A 20,760-nucleotide genomic window follows, 5' to 3' on the forward strand; every position below is an offset into this window, starting at 1 on the left:
ATGGATTTTGCAGAGGGGATTTGGGGGTATAAACCCCTCGTTTTGCCGTGGGGTAGCGGCAGTGTAGCAGGGCTTGTGGTGCTTAAAATGGATACAAGTTACAAAAGAGAATTTAGCCTCGCTTCAGAGTCTATTTAAATGTACCAATTTTCCCGATAATGGTCCTTTAAGATGGAAATAGTCATGTAGATTTGCCTGATGGTTCATAAAAAATGCATCTTTTTATTTCTTTTAAAGTAACACAATTTTGAATTCCAGAAATATTGGTTGATTTTATTTTAATCTGGATCTCATCATTAGTATTATTACGTAGCCTATTTCACCACTAATGTTATCGGTATATTTGCAACTATAAATGTATCAGATTATTTTGTATGTTTACATTGCAGAATCTAGGTAGTTTGTAAATATAATATTTTCATTTCAATGAAACCAATACATTTGTACATAAACATATTTTATTTGTCTCAAGTGTATAGGCCAAGGGATTTGGCAGGGATTTGGCCTAGTCTCTGTGAGAGCATCTTAGTTCTTTTAGCTCTATAAATGTGTGGGAATAGAATGCTTTCTTGTTTTCAGTTCTGTTTAGGTCATTCAGATGTAACTGAGTCATTGCAGACAGACTATTACATATTATAAAGGCAATTCATTTTTACTTAACCACTTGCCGACCGCCTACTTCATATTGGCGGCGGCAAAGTGGCAGCCCCAGGACCACGTAATGCAGAATGGCATCGGGTCCTGCGGGAGGGGATTGAGGGCGATCGCGCGCGCGGACTGCGCGCGCATCGCCGGCATTACGCTCCGCCCACATGTGACGTCAACCCGCCGGCCAATCAGCAGCGCCGGCAGGTTGCAACTTTTTGAAATGGCCAATTGAAAGTGTATAATACGCTTTGTTAGGTAAACAAAGCGTATTATACACGCTGCCTCCTCCCTGGTGGTCACAGCGCTCGATCGACCACCAGAGAGGAAGGCAGCACTGTGAGTTGGAACCCACACACACTGATCCTGCCCCCCCTGCACACTAATCGCCCACAGCACCCATCAGACCCCCCCTGCCCACCCCCTGACAGCACTGTTTGCGCCCAATCACCCCCCTAATCACCTATCAATCACCCCCTGTCACTAACTGTCAACGCTATCTTTTTGATCAGGTCCTAAACTTCCCCCTGGGGGTGCCTGATCACCCCCCCACACCCTCAGATCCTCCCCAGACCCCCCCCCAGACCTCCCCCCCGTGTACTGTATACAGCTATTCTCTGTAATCACCTGTCAATCACCTGTCAATCACCCATCGATCACCCCCTGTCATCACCTGTCACTGCCACCCATCAGATTAGACCCTAACCTGCCCTTTGCGGGCATCTGATCACCCACCCACACGCTCAGATCGCCCACAGGCCCACCCTCATAACACCTACCAAGTGCATTGTTTACATCTTTTCTCTCCTCTAAACACCTACTGATCACCCATCAATCACCCATCAATCACCCCCTGTCACTACCTGTCACTGCTACCCATCAGATCAGTCCCTAATCTGCCCCTTTTGGGCACCCAATCACCCGCCCACCCCCTCAGATTGCCCTGAGACCCCCTCTGATCAACTTGCCAGTGCATTGCTTGCATATATTCTACCCTGTAATACCTTCTGATCACCTATCAATCACCCCGTCACCCCCTGTCACTGCTACCCATCAGATTAGACCCTAATCTGCCCCTTGCGGGCACCCAATCACCCACCCGAACCCTCAGATCGCCCACAGACCCCCCGCCAGTGCATTGCTTGCTTATTTTCTCCTCTGTAATTACCTACCGATCACCTATCAATCACCCCGTCACCACCTGTCACTGCAGGCTCCTGATCACCCTCCCCCCTGCCCTTATATCTCCCTCTGATCACTCCACCCTGCCCTAGATCACCCCCCTGCCATTGTGTATATCTAATCTCCTGTCTGTAACGCTTGATTGTGCTTTGATTGGCTCCAATTGTCTCAATTGCCCTGTGACTGACTTAGATTGTCCCGTGATTGGTTTTGATTGTCCTGTGATTGGCTTCGATTGTGCTGTGATTGGCTTAGATTGTCCCGTGATTGGCTTCGATTGTCCCGTGATTGGCTTTGATTGTCTCGTGATTGGCTTCGATTGTCCCGTGATTGGCTTCGATTGTCCTGTGATTGGCTTCGATTGTGCTGTGATTGGCTTCGATTGTCCCGTGATTGGCTTCGATTGTCCCGTGATTGGTTTTCAATTGTATTGTGATTGGCTTCGATTGCCCCGCGATCGTCTTTGATTGCGCTGACTGGCTGTGATTGCCCTCTAATCACTCTTATTGGCTCTAATTGTGTTGTAATTGCCTTGATTGCCCTCTGATTGTCTGTTATTGTTTCTGATTGCCCCCATTGCTGTCTGATTGCCCCCTGATACCCCCCCCCCCCCGTCACTATCCTAGTGATCTAAAAATAGTGTTTTTAGTATCACTAGTGTTAACAGTTAGGCCAGTTAGCTAGGCCCCTGTGTTAGTGTCAGTTAGCGCTCAGCCCACCGCACCACAGTCACTAATTAGTCGCTGATTAGTGTCATCACTGTCGCTAATCAGCATTGGTACTATATAGTATCTGTAAGTGATCATTACTGATCGCACACAGATCTATATTGGGGTCATTAGGATCCACTAAAAACGCAGTGTTTGCCGATCAGGCCTGATCGTTCGCCTGCACTTGCGTTCAGCCCGCCCCACCGCAGTGACAGAATTTTTTTTCTGATCACTGCAAAAAACACTGTACAATAGCTGTGGCACTGTAAAGATCAGTTTTGATTTTTTTTTTTCCAAAACTCAGTGACCACAGCTTTCTGCTCCGCAAGTACTCCCTTTTGCTAGGTAGGTGCTCTTTTTCCTGGGTAGTCTCAAAGGAATACCCCCTAAATTTAGCAGCCCACCATGGCAAGAAAGGGGTATTCCGATGATGAGGTTCTCAGGTACATGGCCCAGTCGGATGAGGACGATTGGGACATCTAATCCGACGAATCTTCTGGGTCAGAGTACGAACCTGTGGACAGCAGTGGCTCGCTGACCGATAGCGATAACGAGGTTGAGGTCCCGGCTAGAGCCAGGCGTACCACACCCCATGTCACTGGACCGCAGGTGGCGCAGGATCTGCCTCAAGGGCAGCAGAGTGGTGCTAGCGCTGGTCTGAGGTTTCATGGTGAGGCATACACCAGCAGCGCAGCATCTCCTGGACCTGGCACCAGTACTTCCGCAGACCCTGGTGAAGTGGTGAGCACCAGAAGGGAAGTTGAAACTGGTTCGGTGGCACGTGCATTAAGACCCGAGTCACAGCCACCAAGAAAACGGGCCCGTACTACCCATAGTCTTCCAGAGGTGCTGGCAAATCTCAATTGGCAATCCCCTGGTTCTGCCGCACCCGTACTGCCCCCTTTCACCGCCCAGTCTGGAGTCCAGGTGGAGACAGATAATCTAGTAACGGCCCTAGACTTTTTTCATCTGTTCTTCACCGAGGATCTCTACGACTTAATTGTGGCTGAGACCAACCGTTATGCCACACGATACATCACCGACAACCCGGATAAGTACTATTCCCAGGCTTACCGGTGGAAACCACTCCAAGTTTCCGAACTTAAAACTTTTTTGGGCCTTCTCCTTAACATGGGTCTAGTCAAATTGAATGTATTGCGGTCTTATTGGTCTACGCGCCCAATATATCACCTGCCCATGTTCTCTGCTGTCATGTCCAGGACACGGTTTGAGATGATCCTGCGCTTCCTGCACTTCAATGACAACACAACCTGTCATCGGAGTGACCACCCTGCTTATGACCGGCTCCACAAAATTCGGCCCCTCATAGACCACATGTCATCAAAATTTGCAGATGCTTATACCCCTGAACAGCACATTTGTGTAGACGAGTCCCTCATACATTTTACCGGGTGCCTTGGCATCAAACAGTACATCCCAAGCAAGCGCGCCCGGTATGGGGTGAAACTGTATAAGCTCTGTGAAAGGGCCACAGGCTATACTTATGGTTTTAGGGTCTATGAGGGAAAAGACTCAAAATTGGAGCCGGTCGGATGCCCTGACTACCTGGGGAGCAGTGGCAAGATTGTGTGGGACTTGGTGTCACCTTTGTTCCAGGAGGGGTACCATCTTTATGTGGACAACTTCTACACAAGTGTGGCCCTCTATCAGCATTTAAAGATAGAAGGGATCCGCTGCTGTGGCACCGTGCGGCCTAGTCGCCAGGGCTTCCCCCAACGGCTCGTTAGTACCCGGCTTGCATGGGGGGAGAGGGCTGCCTTGTGTACAGATGACCTGCTCGCGGTGAAATGGAGGGACAAGAGGGACGTTTACCTTCTGTCCACCATTCACACAGACACGACAGTCCAAATTCAACGGGCAACTGAGGTCACTGAAAAACCCCTCGCCGTCCACGAATATAATGCTTACATGGGAGGGGTGGACTTCAATGACCAGATGTTAGGGCCCTATTTAGTTTCCCGCAAAACCAGACGCTGGTATAAAAAAGTGTCTGTTTATCTAATTCAATTGGGTATTTACAACAGCTTTGTTCTCTACAGTAAGGCTGGGAGAACTGGAGCGTTCCTTAAATTCCAGGAAGACATCGTAATGGAACTCCTGTATCCAGGAGGTGCCGTGGCCCAACCCCAAAATGCAGTTAGCCGGCTGCATGAAAGGCACTACGCCTTTCCCATTCCGAGTGGCCCAAATCAACGCACCCCAAGAAAACGTTGTCGTGTCTGCAGCAGGGCTGGAACAAGGCGTGACACCTCTGTTTACAGTCCCATGTGTCCTGACCAGCCTGGTCTATGCCTAGGGGAGTGTTTCCAGAGGTATCATGAGCAAATACACTTTTAGAGAGTAGGGAACTCCAAACATAGCAGTAGGCACACAAGGGTCTCTGTGCTATTTCACACTGGCGTGATTGCCTAGCGAAAGTCACACTTTGCGGTCCCCCCCCTACGCCGGAAGTGCTTGACTTAACGCTAGTGCATGCCTACGTTACTGGGTGGCTTCTGTGGCAATTTGGGTCGGCCCGGAAGTCATGTTAGTCTTTGGCGACGCAGTTACTTACTAGGCCGAATGCGATTACTGTCGAATGCTACTCTAGCGGTATTCTCTGAAGGTCTGTTTGGGGCAATGCGGTGCGCACGACCCACCGGATACGCCAATATGCAGTGTGAACCCAGACATCAGGTTTTCAGAGACCCTAATACACAGTGCTGCCAGAAACCTCTCCTTTCACTTGGGACAAAGTGCATAATGTACTTCGCCACATCTCTGTGCGATTTGCACTTTGCATATTGTCCCATGGGGGACGAGAGGTTTGTCCTCAGAAAGGTAAGAAAAAAAAAAACAAATAAAAAAAACAGGTAAGCAAAAAAGTTAATGTTTGGTTCCCAATGTTAATGTTTGGGTTAAAAATGTTCATTAAAGTTTATAAAAGTTGATGTTAATGAAGTTATTGCTTTGCTGCTTGCTTGTTTTTTTTGTGTGTGTTTTTCTCTCTTTTTTCCATCCTTTACCCTTCCAGGTGGACCGACCGACCGACCAACCAGCTGCAGCACTGATGGTGCATCCTGACAGAAGCATTGTGTGTCTGTCAGATTACACACAAGTCGGTGCATGCAGCGCTGCAGGACGAGATTTCTCCTCTGCAGTAAAAAAGATACGTTTGCCAAGGCATATGAGCTGAGGGGTGGTGTTGGAGCTCCTATGCTTTGGCAAGCACTTTGTATCAAAAAGAACTCTGGCAATGATTTGTTCATCCACATCGATCGGTGTGAATGGATAAATCGGCTTTGCCAGGGCATACGAGCTGAGTGGGTGGACGTTTTTGGGTGGCAGCTCCTATGTCCTGGCAGACGCCTTCCCCTCTTTTTTTTCACATTTTTTTGGCAGATATTTTTTCATCCACATTGATTGATTGATTGATTGACTGTCATTTTTCCTTTCAGCCCAGAGTGCATTACCCGTATGCCCAAAATAAGGAGTATAGCAGAAACTCCTAATACTGGCCATACATGTAATGATTGCAGAGACCCTAAAATGCCAGGACAGACCCCACGAATGATGCCATTTTTGAAAGAGGACACCCCAAAGTATTCCGTGAGGTGCATGGTGAGTTCATAGAATATTTTATTTTTTGTCACAAGTTAGCAGAAATTGTTGTATGTTTTTTTCACAAAATGTCATTTTCCGCTCACTTATGACAAAAATTTTTTTTTTCTATGAACTCACCATGCCCCTCATGGAATACCTTGGGGTGTCTTCTTTCCAAAATGGGGTCATTTGTGGGGTTTGTTCACGGTCCTGGCATGTGGGGTGGTTGCTAAATTGTGAGCACCCCTGTAAAGCCTAAAGGTGCTCATTGGACTTTGGGCCCCTTTGCGCAACTAGGCTGCTAAAAAAGTGTCACACATGAGGTATCGCTGTACTCAGGAGAAGTAGTATAATGTGTTTTGGGGTGTATTTTTACACATACCTATGCTGGGTGGGAGAAATAGCTCTGTAAGTGGACAATTATGTGTAAAAAAATCAAAAAATTCTGATTTACAGAGATATTTCTCCCACCCAGCATGGGTATGTGTAAAAATACACCGCAAAACAAATTATACTACTTCTCCTGAGTACGGGGATACCTCATATGTGGCACTTTTTTGCACCCTAACTGCGCTAAGGGGCCCAAAGTCCAATGAGTACCTTTAAGATTTCACAGGTCATTTTGCGACATTTGGTTTCAAGACTACTCCTCACGGTTTAGGGCCCCTAAAATCCCAGGGCAGTATAGGAACCCCACAAGTGACCCCATTTTAGAAAGAAGACACCCCAAGGTATTTAGTTAGGAGTATGGTGAGTTCATAGAAGATTTTATTTTTTTGTCACAAGTTAGCGGAAATTGATTTTAATTGTTTTTTTCCACAAAGTGTCATTTTCCGCTAACTTGTGACAAAAAATAAAATCTTCTATGAACTCACAATACTCCTAACTGAATACCTTGGGGTGTCTTCTTTCTAAAATGGGGTCACTTGTGGGGTTCCTATACTGCCCTGGGATTTTAGGGGCCCTAAACCGTGAGGAGTAGTCTTGAAACCAAATGTCGTAAAATGACCTGTGAAATCCTAAAGGTACTCATTGGACTTTGGGCCCCTTAGCGCAGTTGGGGTGCAAAAAAGTGCCACACATGTGGTATCGCCGTACTCAGGAGAAGTAGTATGATGTGTTTCGGGGTGTATTTTTACACATACCCATGCTGAGTGGGAGAAATATCTCTGTAAATGGACAATTGTGTGTAAAAAAAAAATCAAAAAATTGTGATTTACAGAGATATTTCTCCCACCCAGCATGGGTATGTGTAAAAATACACCCCGAAACACATTATACTACTTCTCCTGAGTACGGCGATACCACATGTGTGGCACTTTTTTGCAGCCTAACTGCGCTAAGGGGCCCTAAGTGCAATGAGCACCTTTAGGCTTTACAGGGGTGCTTACAATTTAGCACCCCCCAAAATGCCAGGACAGTAAACACACCCCATAAATTACCCCATTTTGGAAAGTAGACACTTCAAGGTATTCAGAGAGGAGCATAGTGAGTCCGTGGCAGATTTCATTTTTTTTTTGTCGCAAGTTAGAAGAAATGGAAATTTTTTTTTCCCTTTTTTTTGTCACAAAATGTCATTTTCCGCTAACTTGTGACAAAAAATAAAATCTTCTATGAACTCACCATGCCTCTCAGTGAATACTTTGGGATGTCTTCTTTCCAAAATGGGGTCATTTGGGGGATATTTATACTATCCTGGAATTTTAGCACCTCATGAAACATGACAGGTGCATAGAAAAGTCGGAGATGCTTCAAAATGGGAAAATTCACTTTTTGCACCATAGTTTGTAAACGCTATAACTTTTACCCAAACCGATAAATATACACTGAATGGTTTTTTTTTAATCAAAAACATGTTTGTCCACATTTTTCGTGCTGCATGTATACAGAAATTTTACTTTATTTGAAAAATGTCAGCACAGAAAGTTAAAAAAATCATTTTTTTGCCAAAATTCATGTCTTTTTTGATGAATATAATAAAAAGTAAAAATCGCAGGAGCAATCAAATAGCACCAAAAGAAAGCTATATTAGAGAGAAGAAAAGGAGGTAAAATTCATTTAGGTGGTAGGTTGTATGACCGAGCAATAAACCGTGAAAGCTGCAGTGGTCTGAATGGAAAAAAAGGCTCTGGTCCTTAAAGGAGTACTATCGATTGAAACGACTTTTTTTTTTTAATACTCTATATTAGTGTACACATTACCACTAGTGCTAGGGGCACTTTATTTATTCACCCAGGTCTCTCTCTCACTATCCCTGCTTAAAAATTCATTTCTCACACAGCTCATAGTAGTTTGGGTCACCCTGAGCTGCTTGGTTACTCTGTCACACAGCTCACAAATATATATTTACTGTGTCACTCACAGCATGCAGCAGACATGAGGAGAAATAGGCTGATCTGAGGTGGTAACAGGTAACTAAATGAGCTGGAATATTGCTGGAATATAACTAGCTATACCAGGAGTCTGTGTTTACACTCAGACTGGCTGTCTGCTTGAGGCATTCACTCCAGGCTGCATCCACTTTACAAGCTGCTGAGAGGGGCAGACCACTGTCTACAATTAGCATTATTAGTATCTTTATCAGTAAAGAGAAGCAAAGATAATAAACACACATTGCTAGAATCTTTAACCCCTTACCACCATATCAACAACAAGATTCTTTCAGCAAGGTGATGATTAAACTATAAACTGAGGAGTTGATAGCAACTCCCCTGTGCAAAGACATGGTCTAGCCCTCTGGGAGCAGTCAGTATTGGATACATTTTGTATCCAACACTGACGCCAAAACTGACGGAGGATTTTACAGCTGAGAGGAACAGCTGTGTGAGGAATCAAATTGCTCTTAGTACTTGCCCTAATGTGTGCTACAACATACAGCATTTAAAAATAAATGCATACATCGATAGTATTCCTTTAAGGGGTTTTATGACTGCAGTCCTTAAGTGGTTAAGCTGTAAATATAAAATTCAGTTTATTAAAATCTATTTTATCAATTGAAATATTTATTCCTTCCATTTCTTAACATATTTACATTTAAACAAGCAAATAATGATTTGAATGTTCCTCTTTGAAAGGGTTTTCATAGAATAAAAAAATAACTATACACATATAGTCTTTATTTTTCTTTTTGCTGCTTACATTTAAATAATAAGACTTTGTTGCATATATATAAGTGCAATGTTTTAGTTTTGTTTAAATTATTATTTGTGAGAATCTGCTCAGCTGCCTGTGTAGACAGGCAGCTTTTTGACTACTGTTCAGGTCTGCATTCTGCAGGTCTCTTTAAGAGAGACTTTTTGTCAGTATTGCAGCTTGCTGCTGAGGAATTTGCATACATTCGTTATGCAAATCCTCTACCTGCCTCCTGTGATGACTGGCAGTATAAAGGTTGGGATTACCCACAGTCCTTGGCTGGTCATTCCTTCAGGGTTTGTAGTAAACACTCCTAGAGAATGTCAGCCATGCTACTTCTTGTTGAAGTTATCTTAGAGTAATTCCTGGAAAACTGCACTAGGCAGGTTTCCTTAGTGCAGTTAGGATTGCGTATCTGTTTGTTTGTTCTGTTGCATTGTTCTGACTCCTGTCCCAGCGGTGGTCGACAGGAGATGGTTCTGATCTCTGTTCTTGGAGTATAGCTGGTTCAGCGGTTGCTACCAGCTATCTCTTCTGATATGTCTCACTTGGATCGCGCTGGCATCTTGCGCTAGCGCTGTGGATCCTTCTGTTCTGTCTCCTTGGATCACGCTAGCCCCTTTCCACTAGTGCTGTGGATCCTTCTGTTCTGCTACTCTGTACCTGGATCGCGCTGGCATCTTGCGCTAGCGCTGTGGATCCTTCTGTTCTGTTTCCTTGGATCGCGCTAGCCACTTTCCGCTAGTGCTGTGGATCCTTCTGTTCTGCTACTCTGTACCTGGATCGCGCTAGTCACTTTTGCTAGTGCTGTGGATCCTTCTGTTCTGCTACTCTGTCTACCTGGATCGCACTCGCCTTGCACCAGTGCTGTGGATCCTTCTGTTCTGTCTATCTGGATCGCACTCGCCTTGCGCTAGTGCTGTGGATCCTTCTGATCTGTCTAGTTCCTGTTTCACGTTTGTCTGTCTTGTCTGATACGAACGCTTGCTGTAGGCTCGGTGAGGTAACCGTTAAGCAAGCGCTCGCGTTCTCTGTTTCGTGTTTGTCTGTCTTTGGTTAGTTAGGCGTGCTTGTCTCTGTTGTGCGTAACACGCGGAGACCGTGCACGAACGCGTGCACTGTTGCGAATGAGTGCGGTGTTCGCGTTCAGCTAGCGTTTTTTATTTTCCTTGTCTTTCTCTTTGAATGATTTGCTGTGCCTTTGCTACCCTGGTGCTCTGTCCTGCTCAGTCTTGTGTCGCTATTGGCAATCGCCATTCTTGCGATTGCGTTTCCTACTTCGTTTCTGCCGTTGTGTGTTTGCCGTTGCTGGGTGGCGACTAGTTTGGTGGGCACACATTGGTTCTGTCCCTTTGCTCCTTTCCCTGTGGGCTATCCAGCCCTGCCTGATTGTACCTTGTCCTGGATCTGTACAATTCCCATTTGGCATCTGTGGCTGTGCAGCGGCTGTGTTCACCTGCACTCCACAGCGCCATCTGCCATAGCACCTAGCCTGGGTGTCCTGAATTATACGCTTGTGGAGGAAATCCGCCGCGTCAGCGCACGTCTGGTGCGCTGACCACGGAGACGATTCTACATTCGTTACATTATTATTATTATTATTATTATTATTATTATTATTATTTTGTTCTATAACTTTTGGATTTTAAATTGCAACTAGTAATGTTCAGTGTAAGTACACTTTTTTTTCCCCTCAGGAATCAATATCCATATTAAGACACTTCACATAACTGTCATGCATATATTATTTAATATATTTTGATGTTTCATTTGTTCACTATAACTTGCTTTTTTCCCTTTAAAAATAGGTACTTGACTTCCAACACAATGGACAATATAATCACATCCCAACGCAATGCAATTATATGTCTATGGTCCATTCACGTGGGTGCATCAGATGTGTGATGCTGCAGCCTGCAGGTTCTGTTTGAGTAACATGCAGCATGCAGTGCATTGACAGGGCAATGTACATGTTTACAGCTGCATTGAAGCATACTTTCAATAGCTTGTGTGCTTCACTGTATGTGTTGCAATGCACACATTTAAGGGTCACTTAAGTCAAACAAAAAAAAATGAGTTTTATTCACCTGGGGCTTCCGCCAGCCCCCTGCAGCTGTCCGGTGTCCACGCAGTCTCGCTCCAATCCTCCTGTCCCCACTGGCGGCTACTTCCTGTTTCGGCGACAAGTATCGACAGGCCTGGAAATGCGAGTGTTTCTGTGGCCAGGAACGCGAGGAATCACTCACGTTCCCAGCCTGTCAGCGCCTGTCGCCGAAACCGGAAGTAGCCACCAGTGGGGACAGGAAGATCGGAGCGAGACTGCGTGGGCGCCGGACAGCTGCAGAGGGCTGGTGAAAGTCCCATGTGAGTAAAACTAATTTTTTTTTTTTTTTTTTTTTTTTTTTTACTTAATTGTCCTTTTAAGCTTATTTTTTGGCACAATTGCATTGCAATCTTATCACAGCTTGTATAGTGTCAAAGGAGTCTTAGTCTTAATTCACACTGCTAAATGCAATTGCTAAGTGCTTAGTGATTGTGATTTTGCAAACGCAATTTTCAGAGCGATTTTTGAAGCAATGTGCATGTTTACGTATTTCTGCAAGCTAATTCACTCCAAAAAAATGCTTCATGCAGCATATTTTCAATCTTAACTACTTCACAACTGAGGGGTTTTACCCCTTTTAGCATCCAAGAAATTTTCACCTTTCAGCTCTCCTTCCATTCATTTGCCAATAACTTTATCTCTACTTATCAGAATGAAATGTGTTAAATGTTTTGTTTTTTTTATCACTAATTAGGCTTACTTTGGGTGGTACATTATGCCAAGAATTATTTTATTCTAAATGTTTTTAATGGAAAAATAAGAATAAAATTGGAAAAAAAAATCTTATTTTTCAGTTTTCGGCCATTATAATTTTTAAATAATGCATGCTACCGTAATTAAAACGTAATTTATTTGCCCATTTGTACCAGTTATGACACAATTTAAATGATGTCCCTATCACAATGTCTGGTGCCAATATTTTATTAGGAAATAAAGATGCATTTTTTTCAGTTTTGCTTCATCACTAATAAAAAGCCCATAATTTATAAAGTAACAGTATTATACCCTCTTGACATACATATTAAAAAAAGTTTGGTCCCTAAGAAAACTATTTATGTATTTTTTATAATTGTAAATTTATTTTGTTTTATTTTTTACAAAAAAATAAATGTTGTTAACTATTGGGGAGTGTGGGAGGTAAGGGGTTAATTTAAAATGTAAAAACAGGTCTTTGCATTTAAAAAAAAATGCTTTTAGATGTAGTTTTACTATTTGGCCACAAGATGGCCTCAGTCTTTTTTTTATGCGTCCTGTAAGCGAAATATTTATGCTTACAGGAAGTGTACGGAGGATGGGAAACTTTTATTTATTAGAATGATCGTGCAGCTTCTCATAAAAGGCGCCGATCATTGCTACGGGGACTTAGATCAATGATTAGGAATTGCTTTCCCATTCATTGATCACCTGGCGGGCAGATGGCAACATGAACGAGCGCACAAATAAGCGGGAGCGCGCACAGCATTGGTAGCAACAGGAGTACATATATTTACTCCCCTGGGCGGTTAAATGAAGTCTGCAGGGGAGTAGATATACTGTACTGAAGCTGTGAAGTGGTTAAGTAAATCCCAATCCTGGCTGAATACTGGAAGTTGCTTAATAGGAAAAAACAAAAAAACAAAAAACTCATGGACACACAATATATATATACAGCAAATATATATATATGTATATAAAAAGCAGTATTTCAGTTCTGGTGGTAGTACACAGGGTAAGAAGTGTTCATGTTCAGTTCTATGCTGTAATGCTTTCAAGTCCTAGTAGAACTAACGTGGTTCTGCATTGAGCACGGCTACCACCTGAGGGAAGAAGCTGTTCTTGTGCCTGGGAGTTTTAGTTGCGATTGACCAGAACCTTCCTCCTGAAGGCATGAGCTGAAAAATGGAGTGAGCAGGGTAAGAAGGGTCAGAGGCAATCTTGGGAAGATGGAATGAGCAGAGGGGAGGTGTCAGAGGCAATCTTGGAGAGATGGAGTGAGCAGGGTGAGAAAGGTCAGAGGCAATCTTGGGAAGATGGAATGAGCAGAGGGGAGGTGTCAGAGGCAATCTTGGGGAGATGGAGTGAGCAGGGTGAGAAAGGTCAGAGGCAATCTTGGGAAGATGGGATTGGCAGAGGGGAGGGGTCATAGGCAATCTTGGCAATATGGAATAGGCAGAGGGGAGGGGTCAGAGGCAATCTTAGGAAGATGGAGTGAGCAGGGTGAGAAGGGTCAGAGGCAATCTTGGCAAGATGGAGTGAGCAGGGTGAGAGGTGTCAGAGGCAATCTTGGCAAGATGGAATTGGCAGAGGGGAAGGGTCAAAGGCAATCTTGGCAAGATGGAATGGGCAGAGGGGAGGGGTGAGAGGCAATCTTAGGAAGATGGAGTGAGCAGGGTGATAAGGGTCAGAGGCAATCTTGGCAAGATGGAATGGGCAGAGGGGAGGGGTGAGAGGCAATCTTAGGAAGATGGGATGAGCCGGGTGAGAGGGGTCAGAGGCAATCTTGGCAAGATGGAATGGGCAGAGGGGAGGGGTCAAAGGCAATCTTGGGAAGATGGAGTGAGCAGGGTGAGAAGGGTCAGAGGCAATCTTGGCAAGATGGGGTGAGCAGGGTGAGAGGGGTCAGAGGCAATCTTGGCAAGATGGAATGGGCAGAGGGGAGGGGTCAGAGGCAATCTTGGCAAGATGGAATGAGCAGACAGGAGGGGTCAGAGGCAATCTTGGCAAGATGAGATGAGCAGGGTGAGAGGGGTCAGAGGCAGTTTTGGCAAGATGGGGTGAGCAGAGTGAGAGGAGTCAGAGGCAATCTTGGCAAGATGGGGTGAGCAGGGGGAGAGGGGTCAGAGCCAGTCTTGGCAAGATGGAGTGAGCAGGGTGAGAGGGGTCAGAGGCAATCTTGGCAAGATGGAATGGGCAGAGGGGAGGGGTCAGAGGCAATCTTGGCAAGATGGAATGAGCAGACAGGAGGGGTCAGAGGCAATCGTGGCAAGATGAGATGAGCAGGGTGAGAGGGGTCAGAGGCAGTCTTGGTCGCTCTCTTTCTGCACCTGTTAGCATAAAGATCCTGCAGGGAAGGTAAGCTATAGCCAATTATCCTTTCCTCAGTTTGGATGATGTGCTGTAGTCTCACCTTTTCTAGTACTGAGCAGAAGTCAAATCATACAGTCATAGATGATGTCATGATGGATTTGGTGATTGCACCATAGAACCATAGAATCATTTTGCAATGATTTTTTTGCCATAATTGATGTTAGACTTGTATTCGGTATTATCATCCTACATTATCATCCTACATATGATTTACATTTTTGCACAGGCCACTTTACATATTCATTTATAGTTGTTCAGCATGCATTTAAATTGCATTTTGCACAAGTTATTCACAATTAAGTTTATAGCTGCTGGTCATGCATACAGAAGCAATAAAAAGTATGTGAACCCTTTGGAATCATACGGATTTCTGCACAAATTGGTCATAAAATGTGATCTGATCTTCACAACAATAGACAATCACAATCTGGTTGAACTAATACCACATAAATAATTGAATGTTTCCATGTTTTTTTATTGAACACCCCATGTAAGCATTCACAGTGCAGGTGGAAAAAGTATGTGAAACCCTAGACTAATAAAATCTCCAAGAACTAATTGGAGTGAGGTGTTAGCCAGCTGGAGTCCAATCAATGAGATGAGATTGGAGGTGTTGGTTACAGCTACCCTGCCCTATAAAAAACACAGCAGTTTTGGGTTTGTTTTTCCCAAGAAGCATTGCCTGATATGAATGATGCATCGCACAAAAGAGCTCCCAGAAGACCTATGATTAAGAATAGTTGACTTGCATAAAGCTGGAAAGGGTTATAAAAGTATCTCCTAAAGCCTTGCTGTTCATCATCAGCCCACGGTAAGACAAATTGTCTATAAGTAGAGAAAGTTCAGCACTGCTGCTACTCTCCCTAGGAGTGGCCGTCATGTAAAGATAACTGCAAGAGCACAGCCCAGAATGCTTAATGAGGTAAAGAAGAATCCTACAGTGTCAGCTAAAGACTTAAAAAAGTCTCTGGCATATGCTAACATCCATGTTAGCGAATCTATGATACATAAAACACTAAACAAGAATGGAGTTCATAGGAGGATACCACAGAGGAAGCCACTACTGTCCAAAATAAACATGGCTGTACATTTACTTTTTGCCAAAGAGCACCTGGATGTTCCACGGCGGTACCGGCAAAATATTCTGTGGACAGACGAAACCAAAGTTGAGTTGTTTGGAAGAAACACACAACACTAAGGGCCATATGCAATTCACTTTTTCGCCTGAGTTTTCTCCTAGGAGATCATTTTTCATTTTCAATTTAAAATAACTTTCCAGCACTTTTCAACTAAAAAAGTACTAAAAAGTAGGTGAAAAAGTACTATCAAAATTATTTTGAGTATTTTCATGCTTATCAGTGGCTTAAAGGGCATTTTATTGACAAGTTAAAATATATCACCTAGTAGAAAACTCAGGAGAAAAAGTTAATTGCATATGTGCCTAAGTGTGGACAAAATGAGGCAAAGCGCACCAACATAAAAAACCCATCCCAACTGTGAAGTAGGGTGGTGCGGGCATCGTGGTTTGGGGCTGCTTTGCTGTGTCAGGTCCTAGATGGATTTCTCATCATTGAAGGAAAAATGAATTCCCAAATTTAAACCACTAAATGATAAAAAAATACACCTTTTTTTCCCAAATGAAATATTATCTCCATACAAAGTACTACTAAGGACACAATTTAAATGTTGTAATAACTTGAAAAAATAGGCAAATAAAACTTGTGGGTTTTATCTATCGTAGCACATTGTATTTTAAAACTATAATATAATGACTGAAAACTGAGAAATTATGATTTTCTTTCATTTTTTTTTCTTATTATAATATCTCTATTATAAAATAAAACAATTCTTAGCAAAAAAAAACCACCCAAGGAAAGCCTAATTTGTGGCAAATAAAACAATATATAGATAATTTCAAAGTGATAAGTGACAATCAAGTTATTGGCAAATGAATGGATGTAGCGTGATGTAAAAATTGCTCTGGTTTTTAATGGGAAATAACCTGTGATTGGGAATTGGTTAAACATAGTTAATGCTGCACAGCAGTTTACCACTCTAATATACCGTATGCATTTTTGTTATATTTTATGCAGAACAATGTAGGTACAATACTCTTTTTGGGATTCAATAACATAAGCAATTTTAATCTACTACCCTTTATCTTGCTAATCCTGATATACTGTGTGACACTAGGCGGAAACCTCTTGATCATTACATTTAGTGTCCAACAGTAGGAGCCTCCACTCCCCCATGTACTTTTTTCTTACCCAACTTTCTGTAGCTGACATAATTCTGACCACAGACATTGCACCCTCCATGCTAGGCATTGCACTACATGGACACACCTCAATATCTTTCTCCGGCTGCATTACTCAGTATTTTTTCTTCAGCCTATCAGAAGCATTTGAATGTTTTCTTCTGACGGCGATGTCCTATGACCGCTATCTGGCCATCTGTTCCCCTCTGCATTATTCCTCTATTATGGACCAGCAACTTTGCATTAAACTAATGTAACGATCGGTGTAACACAGAGAGGATCTGATTACCGGTGATCTGCAGTATCACTGGGAATACAGATATATACCAGATTATTGATGATCTGCAGTATCACCGATAATCAGATATATAAGCTAACCTCTGGACACCTGAGTAGAGTAGGAGTGTTTGGTGCAACCATAATACTAGAGGACTAGGCCTCAGAGCAGTAAGGAGTACTGCACAAATTCCTTCCAAAGACCTGCACTCTTCCGGGGGGAGGAGACAGGCTGAGAGTAGGAAGGACAACCGAGAGTGACACTCAGGAGGGAGTGTCACTACCAGGACTGGGAACCGCCTCTAACAGTAAGGTCGGTTCTCGAGGTCGGACAAACCAGGTCGTAACCACACAGACAGATACAGTACAGATTCAGAAGGCAGATGTGGGGTCTAATAAACAAGCAGGGTTTGGCAACAGGGTATCAGAAATATCGAGGTACAGAATCAGGAGGCAGATGCGGAGTCTTAGGGCGAGCCGGGGTTCGGCAACAGAGTATCAGAAATAGCAAATTACAGGATCAGAGTTCAGAAGAATAGTCAGGCAAGCAAAAGGTCATAACAGATAATCACAATCAAACTAGTACTTTAGACTATCAACAGAATCTACCTAAGTGTAGGATGACAGCTCCAGCTGGTCCCGGCACACTTTAGGATCTGACTCAGGTCTGAGTGCTACCACATAGTGATCACAACGCCAGACAACCAGTAACTGAACAGCCAGCAGTATATATACTAGAACACTCTCCAGCCCCTCCCTAAGTGCTGGACCAATGAAACGAAGCAGGGTTGTCAGCTGACCGGCTTGGTCAGCTGACTCTTTTTTGACTGCCATATAAGTTCTGCCTCTCTGCGCGCACGCGCGTCATTCTGAACCTTGGTGGACTATCAGTCCCAGCCACACCAGTACTGTCTTGCAATGTACTCGCTGGCCTGTGCGCGGGGTTGGTCGCACCGCCATCAGCACTGGCGGCGGCCTCCCCGCGCTGGGTCAGACTGTTCGCAACAGGCCCATGCGCGCTAACCGCTGCGTCAGACGAGGCGGTATTTCCGCATTCCGCCATGCCATGTGCGGAAAGAGCCGCCTCCCGCTGACTTATAGCGGCGGCTCTTCCGCGTTTCTTCACAACTAATCATTGCGTCCTGGTTGGTGAGTTGCTTTTTGGAAATAATTGTAACCTTTACAATATGTCAACTTCTGTTTTGTGGACCAAATATCATCGATCATTTCCTCTGTGACTTCTATCCTTTGGTATAACTTTCATGTTCAGATTTGACCTTAATTCAAATTGAAGCCACCTTGTTAAGCATTCCTGTAATAATTGTCCCCTTTCTGGTGGTCGTGGTTTCATATGTGTACATTGTTTTCACCATATCTAAGATCTCCTCTTTTTCCGGAAGGCTGAAGTCGTTTTCCACTTGTAGCTCCCATCTGACAGTTGTATTTATATTTTTTGGGACTCTAATTGCCATGTATGTGGTCCCAAATGAAGGACAATCAAAGGTGATCAAAAAGATGTTTGCCATGTTGTACACTGTGCTGACTCCTCTTATAAACCCATTTATTTACAGTTTAAAGTGAACCTTAAGTGAGAAAAAAAAATTGAGTTTTACTCACCTGGGGCTTACCTCAGCCCCCTGCAGCTGATCGGTGCCCACGACGAGTCGCTCTGATGCTCCGGGTCCCGCTGGTGGCCACTTCCGGTTTCGCCGTCAGGACCCGTCAGGCTGGGGAACGCGGCTGATACTACGCGTTCCCAGCCAAAATAGCACCCCTATGCGGCCATATGTCCACATACGGGTGCCTATGCGGACATACATAAAATAGTGGTCTCCTCAAAAGGATGCAGCAGTCTGCAGGCGTCGCGCATGAGCACCCATTGCCTTGGGCATAAATACTCCATCTTCCCAGAGACTGTCCTTCTAGCCAGTGCACAAAGGTACTCATAACAGTATGTCGCTGCTGGTACAGGTGATCCGACATGAACAATGTGGAATTCCATCTGGTGGGGATGTCACAAAGAAAGTGTTTCAAATGCATTTTGTACTGCCGTGAAATCTCAGCAAGGCAAGCCATGGCGGTATAAGATTGTCAGAGATGTCCAACCATTTTCTTGGCCTGCACAAGGATTTCCTGGAATCCAAAGTACTTGTCCACAAAACACTGCACAATTAAATGTCTGCCATGCAAAGCATGTGAGTCAATCTGCCACTTCTCAATGCAGCTACCACCAGGAGGAGGAGGAGGAGGAGGAGGAGGAGGAGGAGGAGGAGGAGGAGGTTGGTTGGTTATACATTTTAGGCATCTAGAGGGATAGAAACCTTTGCAAACTTTAAAATACTAAATTTCGTAATCGTAATTACGAAAATTTGCGTAATTTGCGAAAATTACGAAATTTCGATTACTGCTAAAATCGTAATTGTAGTAATTTCGCGAAATTTCGGAAATTCGTAATTAGGTCATTACGCTCATCCCTAAGTACAGCACACAGCAGGGTCAATGTCAGTACACATAATTACTTTTGTAATCAGGATGAGTCCTCAAAAGGGCTATTGGGGGATTCCTAGTAGAGTTGTCCCGAATGTTTCGGCTGCAAACTTATTTGCACGGACATTGCTGGTTCGCATTTGCGTTGAAATGCGAACTTTAGGGCAAGTTTGACCGGCCCCTATACTACATCATTGGGCTAAAGTTTGACCATCCACATCACAGTCAGCAGACTCATGGCAGCCAATAAGGCTTCACTCCCTCCTGGAGCCCCCCCCCCCCCCCCCCCATTATATAAGGCAGCAGTGATGGTCATGATCTCACTCTGCTGTAGTAGTGAGAGAAGGAAGAGGAACCTGCTGCAGAAATAGGGAAATCTTAGTTAGGCTCTTGTAGCTTGCTCCTAGCTGATATTTGTTGTTGAAAAGCACCACAAAAAGAGCTCTTTTGAGAGCTAATGTTCTTGTGATGTGTTTTTTGTGTGGTCCACTGACACTGCATTATACAGCCCTGTCTGTTGCAGCTGGCCCTTGCTAATTGCTATGCTTTTCCAGGCCCAGCACATTCAGTGCCTACTTTTCACTGCACCTGTGTGTGTGACAGCTGCACACTTGTAATTCCAGTCCGTGCCATGCATATCTGTTCACTGCACCTGCGTGACAGCACACAGTTTTATATACCAGTCACTGCATACCTGTTCACTGTACCTGTGTGACAGCTGCACATTTGTAATACCAGTCACTGCATACTTTTCACTGCACCTGTGTAACAGCACACAGTTTTATATACCAGTCACTGCATACCTGTTCACTGTACCTGTGTGTGTGACAGCTGCACATTTGTAATACCAGTCCATGCATACCTGTTCACTGCACCTGTGTGACAGCACGCAGTTTTATATACCAGTCACTGCATACCTGTTCACTGTACCTGTGTGTGTGACAGCTGCACATTTGTAATACCAGTCCATGCATACCTGTTCACTGCACCTGTGTGACAGCACGCGGTTTTATATACCAGTCACTGCATACCTGTTCACTGTACCTTTGAGTGTGAGACAGCTGCACATTTGTAATACCAGTCCATGCATACCTGTTCACTGCACCTGTGTGTGTGACAGCTGCACATTGTATAGAGAGAGAGAGAGACCTCCGAAAGGGGTTTTTGCCATTTGAAGAGACTTTTGGAAGCATTTTAAGCCATTTTCAGGTCACTTCCGGTTTTCTATCCTGGATATCCGAATCCAGATGGATATCCAGGATATTGGGTTCGGATATCTGAGTTTACTTGGATACCAA

The 20,760-nt window shown here is 44.2% G+C and overlaps 1 pseudogene; it reads left to right on the plus strand.

Moving 5' to 3' along the window:
• LOC137561968 (olfactory receptor 10A3-like) overlaps window positions 1–18,556 on the plus strand; it is a 51,666-nt pseudogene extending 33,110 nt beyond the window's left edge.
• The last annotated feature ends 2,204 nt before the right edge of the window (window positions 18,557–20,760 follow it).

This window comes from Hyperolius riggenbachi, chromosome 3 (genome assembly GCF_040937935.1).
Source record: "Hyperolius riggenbachi isolate aHypRig1 chromosome 3, aHypRig1.pri, whole genome shotgun sequence".
NCBI lineage: Eukaryota > Metazoa > Chordata > Amphibia > Anura > Hyperoliidae > Hyperolius > Hyperolius riggenbachi.